The sequence below is a fragment of the Neophocaena asiaeorientalis genome, unplaced genomic scaffold (genome assembly GCF_003031525.2).
Source record: "Neophocaena asiaeorientalis asiaeorientalis breed wild unplaced genomic scaffold, Neophocaena_asiaeorientalis_V1.1 scaffold191, whole genome shotgun sequence".
NCBI lineage: Eukaryota > Metazoa > Chordata > Mammalia > Artiodactyla > Phocoenidae > Neophocaena > Neophocaena asiaeorientalis.
Window position 1 is genome coordinate 2136984 of NW_020175105.1, and position 14515 is coordinate 2151498.

The 14515-nt window shown below is 52.0% G+C and overlaps 1 protein-coding gene across 1 annotated transcript in view; it reads right to left on the reverse strand.

Annotated features, from left to right (window-relative positions):
* The window catches only part of GRB10 (growth factor receptor bound protein 10), a 194245-nt gene that overhangs the window by 160090 nt on the left and 19640 nt on the right, over nucleotides 1–14515 (reverse strand). The window lies entirely within an intron of this gene.

The following is a 14515-nucleotide window of genomic DNA, read 5'->3' on the forward strand; positions in this document are numbered from 1 at the left end:
GGGTAAGGAACGGGCAGGCCTCCACCCACTTGCAAGGCCAAGTTTACCTGTCAGGCATGCTTGGGGCCCAGATCACAGCCCACGTCCTTCCCAGGTCCTCCCAGGCTGCAGCCCTCACACCACCCCACAGGGACCATCCTCATCTCAGACCAGGTTCCGGCCCACGGTTCTGGAAGGCTCTGCACGTGGCCCCTGCATGTTCCAAGGGAGGGAGTTTGAATCCTGTCTATTTCCTTCGATCCAAGGATCCAACTGCTATTTCTGGGGGCCGAGGCAGTGTTCTAGGGGTGAAGGAGACGGTGGGGACCAAGATGAAAGCTCGCCCTGCTGCAGGGGAGTGTCTGCTCACCTAGGCACCGCCACAGGGCAGAGGGGAGACAGCCCACCACCCGGAGGATTTTAGCGCACGGCCCTGGAACACCGCTGAGCCTCCCCAAGTCCAAATGAAACGCGCTCACTCGAGGACTTAGCAGGGAAATGGGCACAGAGCAAATGCTCCGTGGACGGGAGTCCTGAGCACCGCTGTGCCCGTTTATCTGAGATGGTCACTGCTTGTGACATGGTGTCCTTGGGTGGAGAACACATCACTCAGGGAAGTTAAACTAACTTACCCTTGATCATTCAACAAGTGGAAGCAAAACCTGCCCTGCCTCCGACCTGACATGGAAGACGTCACGGGTCCAGAAAGTAGAAAACCACTGCAGAAGGTCCTGCTGGGCACACCGGCTAAGAATCAGGCGTGGGAGCCAGAGAGCCCGGGCCGCCTCCTGACCTCACCCTGTCTCAGCAGGTGACCTGTGGGTGGATCACCAACTCCCCAAGCCTCAGGGTCCCCCGCTACAAAATCCACACCAAGATAGTATCTCCCTCCAGGGCTTTTATGAGGATGAGGGCATGCATGTAAAGACTTAGGATCCAACACACGGTAAATGTGAGACAAATGCTAGTTACTGTGACTAGGACATGGCACTCAAGGCTCCCACTGTCAGGTGCTGAACACGCCAGCTACCTGCAAGCTGTAAAGGCTGCTGATGTTTAGAGGTGATGCTGACCTTTCAGGGTCAAAAGGGGAGACACCTGACACAAGATTATTTGACTGCGTACAAGCAAAGGCATTGAAGGAAAGGTCCTCCAAGAATCTGTCAGTCTGGAAAGTGTTATAATGTTTATGTCGAGTGGAACATCTCTAAATTCGAGTAGCTAAGTTGACCACAAGTTTTACAAAAAAAAAAAAAAAAAGCACATGGTCACAGAGGCGTGAGGGTCTTTGAACGACAACGAGCTGGTGTGTCCGGCAAGGTTACCAGGTCACATAACGACAGTGTATCATATACGCCTGTCATCACCTCTAACCATCTCATTCTGAGAGGTCTCCCTCGTCTCCAGAGGACTAGCCTTTGTCTGTAGGCCCATCCAAATACCCCAGGACCACCTCCCAAATGCATCTTTCAGGCCTACGCCTTCCAACTGACAACATACGTTTGGGAGATTTACTTTTTATAATGGGCAACGTAAGTTAATCCACGATTAAAGAAAAATGACATATAGTCGCCTGCCAAGCTGCTCACCACTTCAACCATTTTTGTCTATTTTTAAGAAAGTGGATGTTGTACTTTACAGCAGACAAAAACAAGACAACATGTTTCTTGAACCTGATGAACTGAAAAGAGTTACTAAGATATAGCACCTCATCAGGAACAAACCTGTAGGGGCTGTTTCCATGGCCCCATCCGGCACACACACAGCTGGGACCTCCACCTCCCACACCCCGCCAAGCACAGCCCCAAAGGCGTCCTGCGGGGACCTGACCGGCTGCACCCACGCCCACAGAAGTGATGGAACTCTCTGGGCGCTGATCTGGCAAAACAGCGCTTCTCACGCAGTTTCACAGGCAGACATGACATAAACTTGAAATCTTAAAGAATATAGGAACTTGGGCAAAAAAATATCTTAACTTACTTTGAAAATATTTCAGGAACAAAGGACCTCTTGATGTCTGCTGAGTGGCTCTGATATCTTCCAGAAATTCCTGAGTTAATATAAAGTTTTCCTTCTGTCTAGCTTTCTCACACTAAATATTTAGAGTCATAACAGTGACTATTTAGACACTCAACAAATCCCAAGTTTCATGATGAGGCTATTCGGCCTGTTTGGAATGAAGTCTGGGGCCTCTCAAAAGGGGACAGAATACCTTTCATCAAAAAACTTAATTTCAGTATTTTACTGATCTCACAGGCCACTCTGTTTTCACAGAGTAAAGGCGCTTATGAAGACAAACTGAGAAATACATGAATGAAAGGGAATCGAAGAAAAGGCCAAGTTTTTAAAGTAATTATAAAGTTTCAGAATGTTGTTGCCAGACCCTGTGGTCAGCTTAAAGGAGAATCACAGTTAAAGCTGAGGATCTGCACTGTTGCTCAGTGCTGTGAGGTGCACCTAGACGGGACCTGTATCCCAGCGATGCCACACCTGCTTCCCGGGCAGAGATGACAGAACGTTGAGGATGAAGGATGCTGGCAACACAAGGAAGTTAAAACAGAGGTGCGCCCACCCAAATGCCGACATCATGCTTTCAAACCACAGACACACAGCAAAGGTCTGGCAACAACTCAGCAGTGACACCCTGGCCCCAGCCAGGAAGGCATCTCCCGCAGTAGCTGTCCACCAGCAGACCCTCGGGGCCCCAGAGGATGGAGAGCGTGGCCCAGGATGGAGCACTCAGGTCTCAGAAAGAGCTTCCCCACTGGACGCCACCATGAAAACCGACAATACTTATCCAAAACATATGAATGGGCCCAGACCCCACCCGGTGCTCAAGTCCAGGGTCAAGCAGAAGCAAGGGGCCTACGAGTCCTCACCATGGGGCTTCCAGGGGACGCCAAGCAAGCCCAAAGATGGGTTATCCAGAGGAAGCCTGTCCAAGGCCACACAGGACGGAAATGCAGCTGGATGAAGGGACTGCCTCCCTGGAAAAGGCAGGACACTTGTCCCCAAAACTAGCCCAGAGTCGCAGGGCAGTGAGGGGCAGGACACACACAGACACACACAGACACATACACACACGGCAACTGACCAGATGACAGACGGAAAATACCCACTCTCCATAGCTGACATGTATACATGCATGCATTAGTTTGGTCATTCGAACAGCCCTATAACATCAACTAAAGAATATCACCACCCCTCCGTGAGAGAAAAGGCCTGGGTGAATGGAAACATACTAAGTTCCTAAATGGGAAGATAAAAAGCATCACAAAGATTTTGATTCTCTTCCAAGTAATTAATTTAAAAATTAAAATTAATTTTGTCAATGAAAGGCAGTATCCATCTGAAGTCATGAAAACTGACAAAATAAAATAAATGGTAAGACTGCCCATTACAGAGCATTAAGGGAGAATTACTCCCATCCCAGAGAAAGACACTCTAAAGCACAAGTAATTAAAACAGTGCAGTGCTGGCATAGAAATCCGTGCTAGCATCCATCACAAAGGGCTGGGCTTATGAATCTGAGTGTTACAATTTCATTAAAGCAGCACATGCTATCCTAACCGGAGACTGAGTCCGAATCACCAAGCTTCCACTACTGGCACACACAGGACCCGTGGCACTGGAATCCCTGGGCTCCCCCTGTTCCCTGACTCCTCTGACGAGGTCACCCAAGATGAAGGTTAACACCGTGATGACCGCAGAGATGGCCATGACCCTTGACCTACCACCTCATACACATCAGATACCTCACCAAATGCTCTACGACCTCCCAGGTCAGAGGTTCCCAAAGATTAGGAGTAAATACATGCAGGACACATAACGAGACACACATAAATGAGTGGCTCTTAACTAAGAGTCACTAAATATTGTCAATTCTTTGAGGTGGAATTATGACCCCATTTGACAGATGGAGAAACCAAGCCCAGGAGACAACGCAGTACCCACCTAGGTCACACGGAAGAGCCGAGATTTATATCCACAGATGTTTGAATCCACCCCACCTGCTTTATCTTGTGGATAAAATATCATTTGTGTGATAAGAAAAGAGAATAGACACCTTTTGCACTTATTTGTAAGGCTGCTCTTCATTTTTGTGTCTTTCAATTCCATTGTTTGCAGCACAGTTGTTTTTTTTTTTTTCTTTTAGAGAAAAAAACAGCCAAAAGGAAGAGCCTGAAATTCAAAGCACAGAGGATAACTGGAGGGGGTGGGCGTAGGGTGTGGAGGAGATACCCTGCTTGCAGGTAACCGAGATTTCAGTGATGAGGCATAAAATAAGAAGCCCTTTTAACCTGATAACAGGCACCTCCTGCGGGCAGGTGGCCGACACGAGGAAGAGGCACCAACACCCTCCCCAATAAATTAGGGCAGGAAGCCCACGGTTACAGTATTAGCCACAACTCTTTTGAGGTTCTAGACAATACAGTGAGATAAGGAACAGAAATGTGGTGTAAACGTTGACTGGAAAAGGATAATAAGCCTGGCATTATTTACAGACAAAATGTTGGACAATTGGCTGAAAAATGTTAGCGCTCACATAAGCATCTAATAAGGTGGCGATCCCAGAGCCCACACATCCACGGCTCTTCTGGATGAGGCTCCAGGACGATGAGAACTTCTAATGGGAGAATAGTGTTATCCAGACGCAACAGAAGTCACCTACTTAAGAAATATGTGTCGTCCGGAGAAAGTCACGGTCCGAAAGGATACATGCACCCCAATGCTCACTGCAGTGCTGTTTACAATAGCCAAGACGTGGAAGCAACCTAAACGTCCATCAACAGAGAAATGGATAAAGAAGTTGTAGTATACATATATACACAGTGCGATATTAGTCATAAAAATAATGAAATAATGCCATTTGCAGCCATGTGGATGGACCCAGAGATTAACCTACTAAGTGAAGTAAGTCAGACAGAGAAAGACAAATATCATATGGTATCACTTACATGCAGACTCTTAAAAAAAATGATACAAATGAACTTACAAAACAGAAACAGAGAACGAACTCATGGTTATGGGGTCGGGGGTGGGGGAAGGATGGGGGGGATATACTGGGAGTTTAGGACTGACGTGTGCACGCTGCTGTATTTAAAATGGATAACCAACAAAGCCCGGGGAACACAGGGAACTCCGCTCAATACTCTATGTAACAACCTAAATGGGAGAACAACTTGAAAAAGAATAGGTACATGTATAACTGAGTCACTTTGCTGTACACCTGAAACTACCACAACATTGTTAACCAACTAGACTCCAATATAAAATAAAAATTTTAAAACAAAAAGAAAAGAAAAAATACACACCAGACCCTTGGAAGAAAGCAAAAGGTTGACTGAGTGAGGAACCTGAGAGACACCTGCAGGAGGACACAAAGGTAGAGATGCACCACTTTCTGGGGAGGGAAGCCCACTCCCCCGCCAGTGAACAGCACACCAGGACCGCCCCCCCCAACCTAATGAACACCCCAGTTGGCCGGGGGCCCCGCCCACTGACCCACAGGCAGCAGCAGACACAGGTCCAGAGCCCAGGAAGGAGTCTGGATGAGGCGAAGGACGACATAAGATTGAGATCTAGCACCATTCACGCCCAACAAGCCCCAAAGGAGTCCTCACCTGCCACCAATCCTGATGGATCAATGGCAAGCAGGATAAAACCGCCTAAGACGAAATCTGGAAGAATGCTACAAAATCTGGGTGAGGAAGAGCTTTTCTTTTTTTGGCGGTACGCGGGCCTCTCACTGTTGTGGCCTCTCCCGCTGCGAAGCACAGGCTCCGGACGCACAGGCTCAGCGGCCATGGCTCACAGGCCCAGCCGCTCCGCGGCATGTGGGATCTTCTCGGACCGGGTCACGAACCCGTGTCCCCTGCATCGGCAGGCGGACTCTCAACCACTGCGCCACCAGGGAAGCCCGAGAAAGAGCTTTTAAGCCAGATTCTTCACCGGGAGGCCAGGAAGGAGAAATCAGCTCCTTTACAGCAGAAGACCCTCTGTGCAAAGTCCAAAGACGCGCACAAAGCCTCAGGAGAAACTACCATCAATGCAGGCAGCAACCGGCACTCAGTAAATCTCTCGTTTATTAAAATAACACAGGATGAGCAGCCCAACGTAAGAGCAGGGAGAGGACAGAAACAAACAAGTCGCCAAATACACACGTGAAACACGCTCAGCTTCACAAGTAACCATGGAAACGTAAATTATAATAGCCACAAATGTTGATGCATCTGATTGCTGAAAAATTTAAAAACTGGGATGATCCCCGAGAGCTGGGGATGGCCTGGGAGCAGGGAGGCTCTCCTGAGTCGTAGGTGGGGTTCCCTGAACAGGCTCTGGGGGGACAACTGGGCAGCATCCCCTAAACTTCAGTCTTAGGAGCGGGAATCCCACTTCTCATAACTGATCCTCACCCGCACGTGTGCGACGGGAGAGCTGGAAACAACCCAGACACACCTGCTCAATACCACCCGCTGCAGCTCCCAGCATCGGCTCCCACCAGGCACGCACGCAGAACCCGGACTGCCTCCGGCCTTCCTGCCTCTCACACCTCCCACCCGTGCAGCCCACCAGGCCACTTAATTTTGTCAGAAGCATCTGAAATCCACCCACTGCCTTCCTACACCAGGCCACCACTCCCATCTCACCTGGACCCGGCTCCCAACACCCGCTGCATCTTCACCCCCTCTCAAGCCAGCACTGGGCTTCAGACACACCCCACCACCCACCAACAGCCACCAGCCCAGACCCGCCCGGGGGCCCTGCGTCCCCTTCAGGCTCCCAGGGAGTGCTGACCCAAGATCCACTCTGCCCACCGGCCTCCCCCAAGTCCTGCCGCTTCCCTCCTTGTGGCCCCTGCAGGTTCTGTGTCCTCTCTCAGGGATGACCCCACCTTTCTTCCTCCTCCCCTTGAAACTGAGTCCCAATAAAACCAAATTCCCCTGCCAAGTTTTTGATTAACCTCTCTATCCAAAACGGTATTCCTTTCCTTGTTGTGCACCTGTTCCCCTCAAGATTGAAGAGTTAACAAAGAAAAGGGGGAACTGAAACCGAGCAGGACCCTTCGGGGACCTCCCGGGTACAAAAGCCCCTCTATGTCCCCGTTCCTTGTTTGTAGAGAAAGGCTTCAGTCTCCTAGGGCTTCCCTGAGTTCCAAAGAGCAGACTCAAGCAGTTACTAATTAGGGAAGGGAGGAGATACAGAAACAAAGGAAAAGCAGTCCAGCAAGAAAAGTAATGACAATAGTTTATCAATAAAACAGAGTCCTAGCTCCTTCTCAAGAGATAAACGTAACAATCTGACGTATATCTTTGAGTTGCTCTGCAGAAACTAAGACCCTCCCTCACACCCCAGGTGGAGGATGGTGACTACATGCTGAGCAAAAGCACAGACCCCAGACTGGCTGGAACCAGAAGGCTGGTGCTGAAGATTCCTGTCACCTCACCACCAACGAATCAGAAGCTGCAACCCTCACCCCAAATGTTGCCCTTGAAAACCCCTTCCCTGAAAGCCATCCGGGAGTTGGGGTCTTTTGAGTGCGAGCTGCCCATTCTCCTTACTTGGCGCCTGCAATATAAACGCTGTCCCCTTTCCTTCACCACAACCCACTGTCTGTTGATGGGTTTTGCTGCACTCAGGCGAGCGGGCCTGTGTTCAGTTTGGTAACACCCTCCCCACACCCTCTCCACCCTGTCCCGGCCCTGGGACCCCAGTGGTCCTGCAAACACATCCAGGGGTGCTGGGGCTGCTTTCCTGCTGCTGACACTGTGTCTGTGTCCCCACCAAGGAGCCACTCTGCAGTCGGGGACCACATCTGTCCTGGACACTGTAACATCCTCAGCTCTCAGCAGAGGCCAAGGGTTCAAAGCTTTGTTGAGCACATGAAAACACATCCCAGTGGGAGCCTGGTGACAGTCTTCCAGGGCAGGGATTCTCTGGGCTGGTAGGCGAACCCCACAAAGCGAGGGCCTGGCTCAGCCCCGGGGAGCAGCCTGCCTCCTCCAAGGCCTCAACTTCTCAACCCTGTGATGAGAATGAAACAGTCCCAAGCTCACTCGAGGACTGAACGATGCAACTCCCACAAGTGCTCCTCACAAGGCAGAGGTGGCACTTGACAGAGGGTGACTAGCGGATGGATGAGGGAAAGGGCTAAGAGCTAAGGCAATGCTCATGTCAAAAGGAGGAAAGTAACATGCATGGGCCTGTCCAGGAATTTGACAGAAAAAGACCCAGAACAACTCTGACCGGCGGGAGGCCACCAGGATGAACAGAGAGCGAGAGAAACTCTACTCTGCAGACTTCTGGGTTGGAGTTTTCACAATGAGGAATGCGAATTCCTTATGCAGAATTAACATTTATCTTTCTCGGAAGAACTGTAGTCAAGGTTCAGACCAGTGGTCCTGCCTGCTTCTCCTCGCTCCCTGCCCCGCACCCCGGCTCTCCTAGGGGTCTCCCTCCCTCTGCTCTGGCAGCAGCCTCTCCCGCCCATTCTAGGAATTCCAGAGGATTCCTGCCCTCTCCCTCCAACAATGAGGCCATTAAGTGCTTCCGCGGGTCCTTTGTACATGCTGTTTCTAGAAATGCGAAGTATTTGCCTCTATTTTCTTTTCTTTTTCTTTCTTTTGCACTTTCTTTCTTCCCTCGAGAGGTTAAAGAAAAAACAGGATAACAGGAAAGTAAGTGAAAACGCTATAGCTTGCGGAGAAAGCACAGGATTTATTGTTCAGGTAAGCAATGGTTTTACATGAAGAAGGCTCGGCCAACAGCCGGTTAGGATTTCTCCCCTCCTCACTGAATAAGCTGACAGGAAACAGAGTCAAACAGAGTCAATCTGGTTCGGAAGCTTTATCGCCACTCTGCAGACAGCCCGTTATCAACATTCGCCAAGTCACAGGGTGCCCCAAAGTCCAGCCCCCAGCTTGAAACGTTCTATTTTCAAAGAGAAACATCTTTTCTTCCTCTGGATCGTTCAGTACATGCAGTTAAGTCATGACTGTGGGTTCTAGGTTTCCAGGATAAGGTATTACAAGCTGGTCCCTCAGCTCAGAAGTCGAGATCTGAGGAAGGATCACAGACACCTAGGACTTACCCAAAGCATTAATGCTCGGAATACGATGACCAGCGGCTCTGAAATGCACTATTACGCGTGGTGGGCAGATCCGGTGGGGCTGAACACTGACCCAGTTGTAGGCATATTCGAAACTACCATGTTTAAAAATTGCATCTACTGCTATTACTTTTATAAAATCTAACAGCATGGATCCTTAATGACTTCTCATTGTCTCTGTGTGATGAGTCCTCTTCCGTGTCTGCTCAGCCCTGTCAGCAGCTTCCCGCTGGCCAGTCAGCCCTCCCAGTGGCCAGAAAGCAGAGCAGCCCAGCCAGCTCCCAATGCTCCAGCCACAAGGACACCTGAATCCTGAAGGGATGGTACAGGCAGGAATGGGACCCCCGAAAGGCTGTTATTGGTTGCATCGCTGTGTGCCCCCAAGTCCACATGTTGAACCCCGAACCTCCAATGTGATGGTGTTAGGAGGTGGGGCCTTTGGGAGTTCACTGGGTGAGATGAGGTCATGAGGGTGGGGTCTCCATAATGGGATTAGGACCCTTGGAGGAAGAGCCCAGATGTAACGTACAACACGGTTAACATAATCAGCATTGCTCATGTTATGTACAAAGTTGACAGAGTAAACCCTAAGAGTTCTCATGATAAGGGAAAAGTACTTTTTCTTCCCTTTTACTTTGTCTCTGTATGAGACAATTGGATGTTCACTAAACATACCGTGGTCATTTCACGATGGCCGTCGGCCATTACGCTCTACACCTTACGCGTCTAGGGTGCTGCATGTCAATTACCTCTCAGTAAAACTGGAAGGAAGCAAAGAAGAGACCAGAGAGCCAGCGTGTACTGTACGTCCACCATGGGAGGAGACGGAAAAGACGGCGTCCGCAAACCAGAAAGAGGCCCTCGCCAGACACTGAGTCTGCCGGTGCCTTGACCTAGGCCGTCCATCCTCCAACGCTGTGGGAGGGGAGTGTGTGTTGTCTAAGCCCCAGTTGTGCGACAGCAGCCCCCCCAGACTAGGCAGGGGACACACCCTGCCCACGCCCCCCAGCACAGCTGCTCAGGAGGGACAGGAAGGCTCATCTGTTGCTCCCCAACCCCACACCCTGGCCCAGGCTACCCCAGGCACCGCCCACGGGCGACAGGCTCTCCTCTCCCATGGGGCCCCTCACTCGGGACACTCGGGCCGCTCCCCGGCAAGCAGAATGCTCTGGTCTGGCACGTGAGCCGGCCTCCGGTCTCCTGGGTCCACGTCCACCGGTCCCGTGGATGTCACGGCGTGGCAGCCACCACGAGCAGCCCCTCCCGCTGATCCCACAGCCCTCGGCCACGCCGCAGGCACGGCTCAGGCCCCCAGGAACAGCTCGTGCACGGTTCTATCAAAGTCATCTCCCAGATCCTACCTACCAGTGAGCTCACCCCGATGGGGCCTGATCACCCTGTTCCGGCCCGGTCATCAGCTCAAGTCATCAACCTGTTCACAGTGTAGCCTGCGGCGGGGCTGGAGCCTTGACCAACGGGGGTACCGGGCAGAGCAGACCCTCCTGGCCCTCACTGCACCTTTCCATCCTGGCCCATCCACCCACTGCGCCCTTGTCATGTACCAGTGACCCGGTTCCGTGTGCCTGGGACTGGAGAGACGGCCCCGTGGGCAGCAGAATCCCTGGGGCATTCTGAACCGCAGGCTCCCGCTCTGTGTGAGGAGGGCCTCAGACACGCACCTGCGGAGGGAGGGTTTACTTGGGCAAAAAAGTGCTGGGTTCTCCAAACTGCAGACACAGCGGCCACATCACACGCGCCCAGCCTGCATCCTCTCCTGGCCCAGCACTTGCTCCCAGCGACTTAGGAATGGCTGTGCCAGGACAACGCAGGCACGGGGTGAAGCTGGGGCCCTTCTCCTTCACGTAAGTGAAGGAGACAACCTGCAATAGTACGAGCGGTCTGTCGTATGAAAAGCCAATGTGGGGGGCTAGGCAGTCAATTCTGTTTCTACCCGGCTGCAGTCATTTGTGTAGAAAGGGTGAAAACTCACACTGCTACCTCGAGCCCCAAATAAATCTCAGTTTAGAATCGACTCCCCTGAAGGAAGAGCGTGTTCTTTCTACGCCAGTCCTGTCGCTGAAGACGGCGCACCACCCCGAGTCTCTCAGCAACCCAGGAGTTCACAGCCGACCGCCGAATGCTTGGTGCCCCCTTCCTTGACCACCCTTTCACATGCTCACCTGGGCCCTGAAATTCGTGATTTTTCTCCTGAATTCTCCTGAACCCAACTCCCCCAACACGTACGGCGTGCGCACCATGTTCTCAACCTTAGCACTGAGAGTTACAGAACCATCAGAACGTGGTCCCTAACCTTGTTTTTAGGGCGATCCATGCAAGATACAGGTATGTGGCCAAATCACTGTCAAGACCCTGGAACGATAATGTGGGAAGAGAAACAGCTTGCGGCACGGCACGCGTGCCCGATCGTTGCTTTTATCGATTCTGCAAAAACGGCACTCACGGGCTGAAACACCTTCGCAATGAACTTGTTCTCAGGTATCCAGCAGGGGACCCTCAGCTGTTGATAATCCCCACAGGGACCAGCCCTAAACAAGCGCTAACTTCTCTAGGAATCCTAGCCGTTCACACATCACTGACCGAAGATCAGGTCCCCCCTCCCACCTGGGAAAGTTTGCCCCTTGGAACAGAGGCAAAGGAAAGGGAAAAGGGGGAGCTTATTCACCAGCGAGATGGCGACTGGGGGCCTGGCGTCCCAAGCACATCCCTCTGAAGCCCACCTCTGCGTTCAGTGAGTGCACCTCAGAATATTTACTGTTCCTCACGTGGACAGAGTCTGAGGGCCGACGCCGCCTCTCCCACTGCAAAGCTAATTCCGACTTCAGTTCCAGCATCAAAATTCACACTTTGCATCTCATTCTCCTTGTCCCGGCGATGTGAACTGTGAAAATAGTCACAACAGACTAACTTCAAATGGTCTCCTATAAAGATTACTAAACCTTGTTAGAATTCTATTGTCTGCCATGGCTGTGATACGAAATGCTCAGAAAAGGTCAGCCATCACTCCACACAGGGGGCTTCATGGGAGGAAAGACAGTATCAAGACTCAAGAAGGAATCTTTCATTGTGACCAAAACCACTTGCGTTAGCGACTGGAACAGGCTTCTGTGCAAATATCGATCCCATGTTCCTCCCGGCCCTGGCCCTCCACGCTTCCCAAGCTCACTGGCTGTCGACACCCCAAGGATGTGCTCTGAGGCTCTCACTCGTTACCTGGATGCTAAAGGAATAAATGAGTATCTGGTCTCATCCCAGTTCCTGGGGCACAGCCCCTAACTCCGGGGATCTCCACAGTGGTGTCTTTTGTACGCTGATAAGGTGACAGGCAGCTGGGGGCCCCTAAACAGCTTCAGGATCGGATCGGGGCTGGTCACCAAAAGGCGGAGGCATAGTTAGAGGGTTGGAACTTGCAGCCTCATCCTATGGCCTCCAGTGGGGGAGAGGGGCTGGAGACTGAATTCATCTTAGTCTCAATGAACCCAATTAATTCAACGGCCAATGAGTAAATCAATCGTACCTGCCGACTGGAACCTCCACAAAAACCCCTCAAGGACAGGGTTCAGGGAGATTCCCAGTTGGTGAACACTCTGGGGGGCTGGGAGGGGTGCACTCCACCCCCATGCCTCACCTCATGCATTGCTCCCGTCTGGCTTTTCCCGAGCTGTGTCCCTTACAATCCCTCGGGGTAGTTTCAGGCCCTTTAACCTATGAGATCCGATTCTCCCTCCAGGCAGACGGTGTCAGGGCTGAGCTGAGTTGTAGGACACCCAACTGGTGCCCAGACAGTCGGAGAACTGACGTCGGGAGGACAAAACCTGACATTTGGTGTCAGAAGTGTTGTGAGTAAAAACAGCTCAACCCAACAGAGGAAAAACAGGCCCCGTGGCCAAGACTGCCTGGCCCCCCACCCTGCAGGCACTCAGGCCCTGGTCTGCAGCTCCCACCCTCACCCCGCGGGTTCTGAGGTCTCCAAGCAGCACACTGGGGCCCTTCGTGCCCCCCAGGATGCGGGCATCCCGGGCCTTCCGATGCCCCAGCAGGAAGAGGGCAGAAGGAAGAGAACGCTGGTCCCTATGCTTCATCACAGCTCGCGCTTTCCGCATCCGATAAAAAGCGCCACCTCCCTCTGCCTTCCTGGTCTCCGCTGGTGAAATTTCCTTGGCTCCAAGGTGCTCCTGGAGGCACCTGAGACTCTTTAGACTCCCCGCCTGTAACCGTGATCTAGGACAGGGCAGCCCACACCGGGTGACACACGGGCAGGATGCGCTCAGCAAACGCAGCTGGACCTGACATCGGAACCGCCCGCACTTCGCAGCCTGGACGGTCGTGCACAGCTTCCTGCCACCCTGTGGAGGCTGACACCCGCACCCACTCCCCAGACCCATCTGAGCAGCGCAGATCACCTCAGCTGACACGTGGCTCCTGGCACCATCATTTCCACTTGGCTTCCATACTTAATTTAACCCCCCAAAGAGCCTGAGAATGCCAGGAGACTGAAGACCCAGGCTCCCCTTTATGTGGCCTCAATAACTCTGGACCTGGAGGCTTCAGGCCTCTCTGAGCTATAGGTGACACAACAGAAACAAGCAACCAATCAAAGGGACTGCTGGTGCCCCTGCCGGGCACTCCTCCAGCTTCCCCAGGGGGCGGGGACCCCAGCATCTTGAGCCCCTGTTCCAAAACCTCCTGCAAGACACCACGATGTGACCCGTCCCTTCCCTCTTGGTCCCTCCCGACTGCATCCCAGAGCTTCCTGGATGCCACATGACACGTGACTGATGCAGAGCTGAGCCCAGGACGCCCTGCCAGACGGGAAAGGGATTTACAAAATGTAAAATGCTGTCAAGTCTCATTAAACTTCTGTTGTTTTGAAAAATATAGTTATTTTTTCTTAAAAGATGTTGCTTAGGTTTACATATAGTGAGTTTATTATTCTTTTTACAGAACAGTATTTTTTAAATTTCTATCTTCATTTCTAAAATGATAAATAGCAATACACAGGGCCACGTGAACAGAAGCTCTTCGAGGTCTTCTGTCACCTGTAAGAGCGTCAAGCGTTCCTGAAAGCAGCCACCGCGCCCAGGCCAGGCCCTGCCCACAGGGGGACAGTCCCAGCCCCAATGCTGAGGCCCCCAGCTCTCCTGTCTCTCCTGGGACAAGACCCACAGAGACTTCTTCCTCCCTTCCCATTTTCTTCAAAATGAGACTGAACTTCAGAACTCCGCACCCCAGACGTGGCCCTGTAAAGAGTCGCTAGCCAGAGCCCACGTGGAGGGCACTCTCCTCCAGGTGCACAGGCGGACCCAGCTCGTCCCCTCTGACTGTGGCTGGTCCCTTGCTGATTCTGGCAAGATGCAAGGCTCTGAGTCACTCAGCACCTTCTTCCCTCCCCTCTCGCCGCCACCCCCC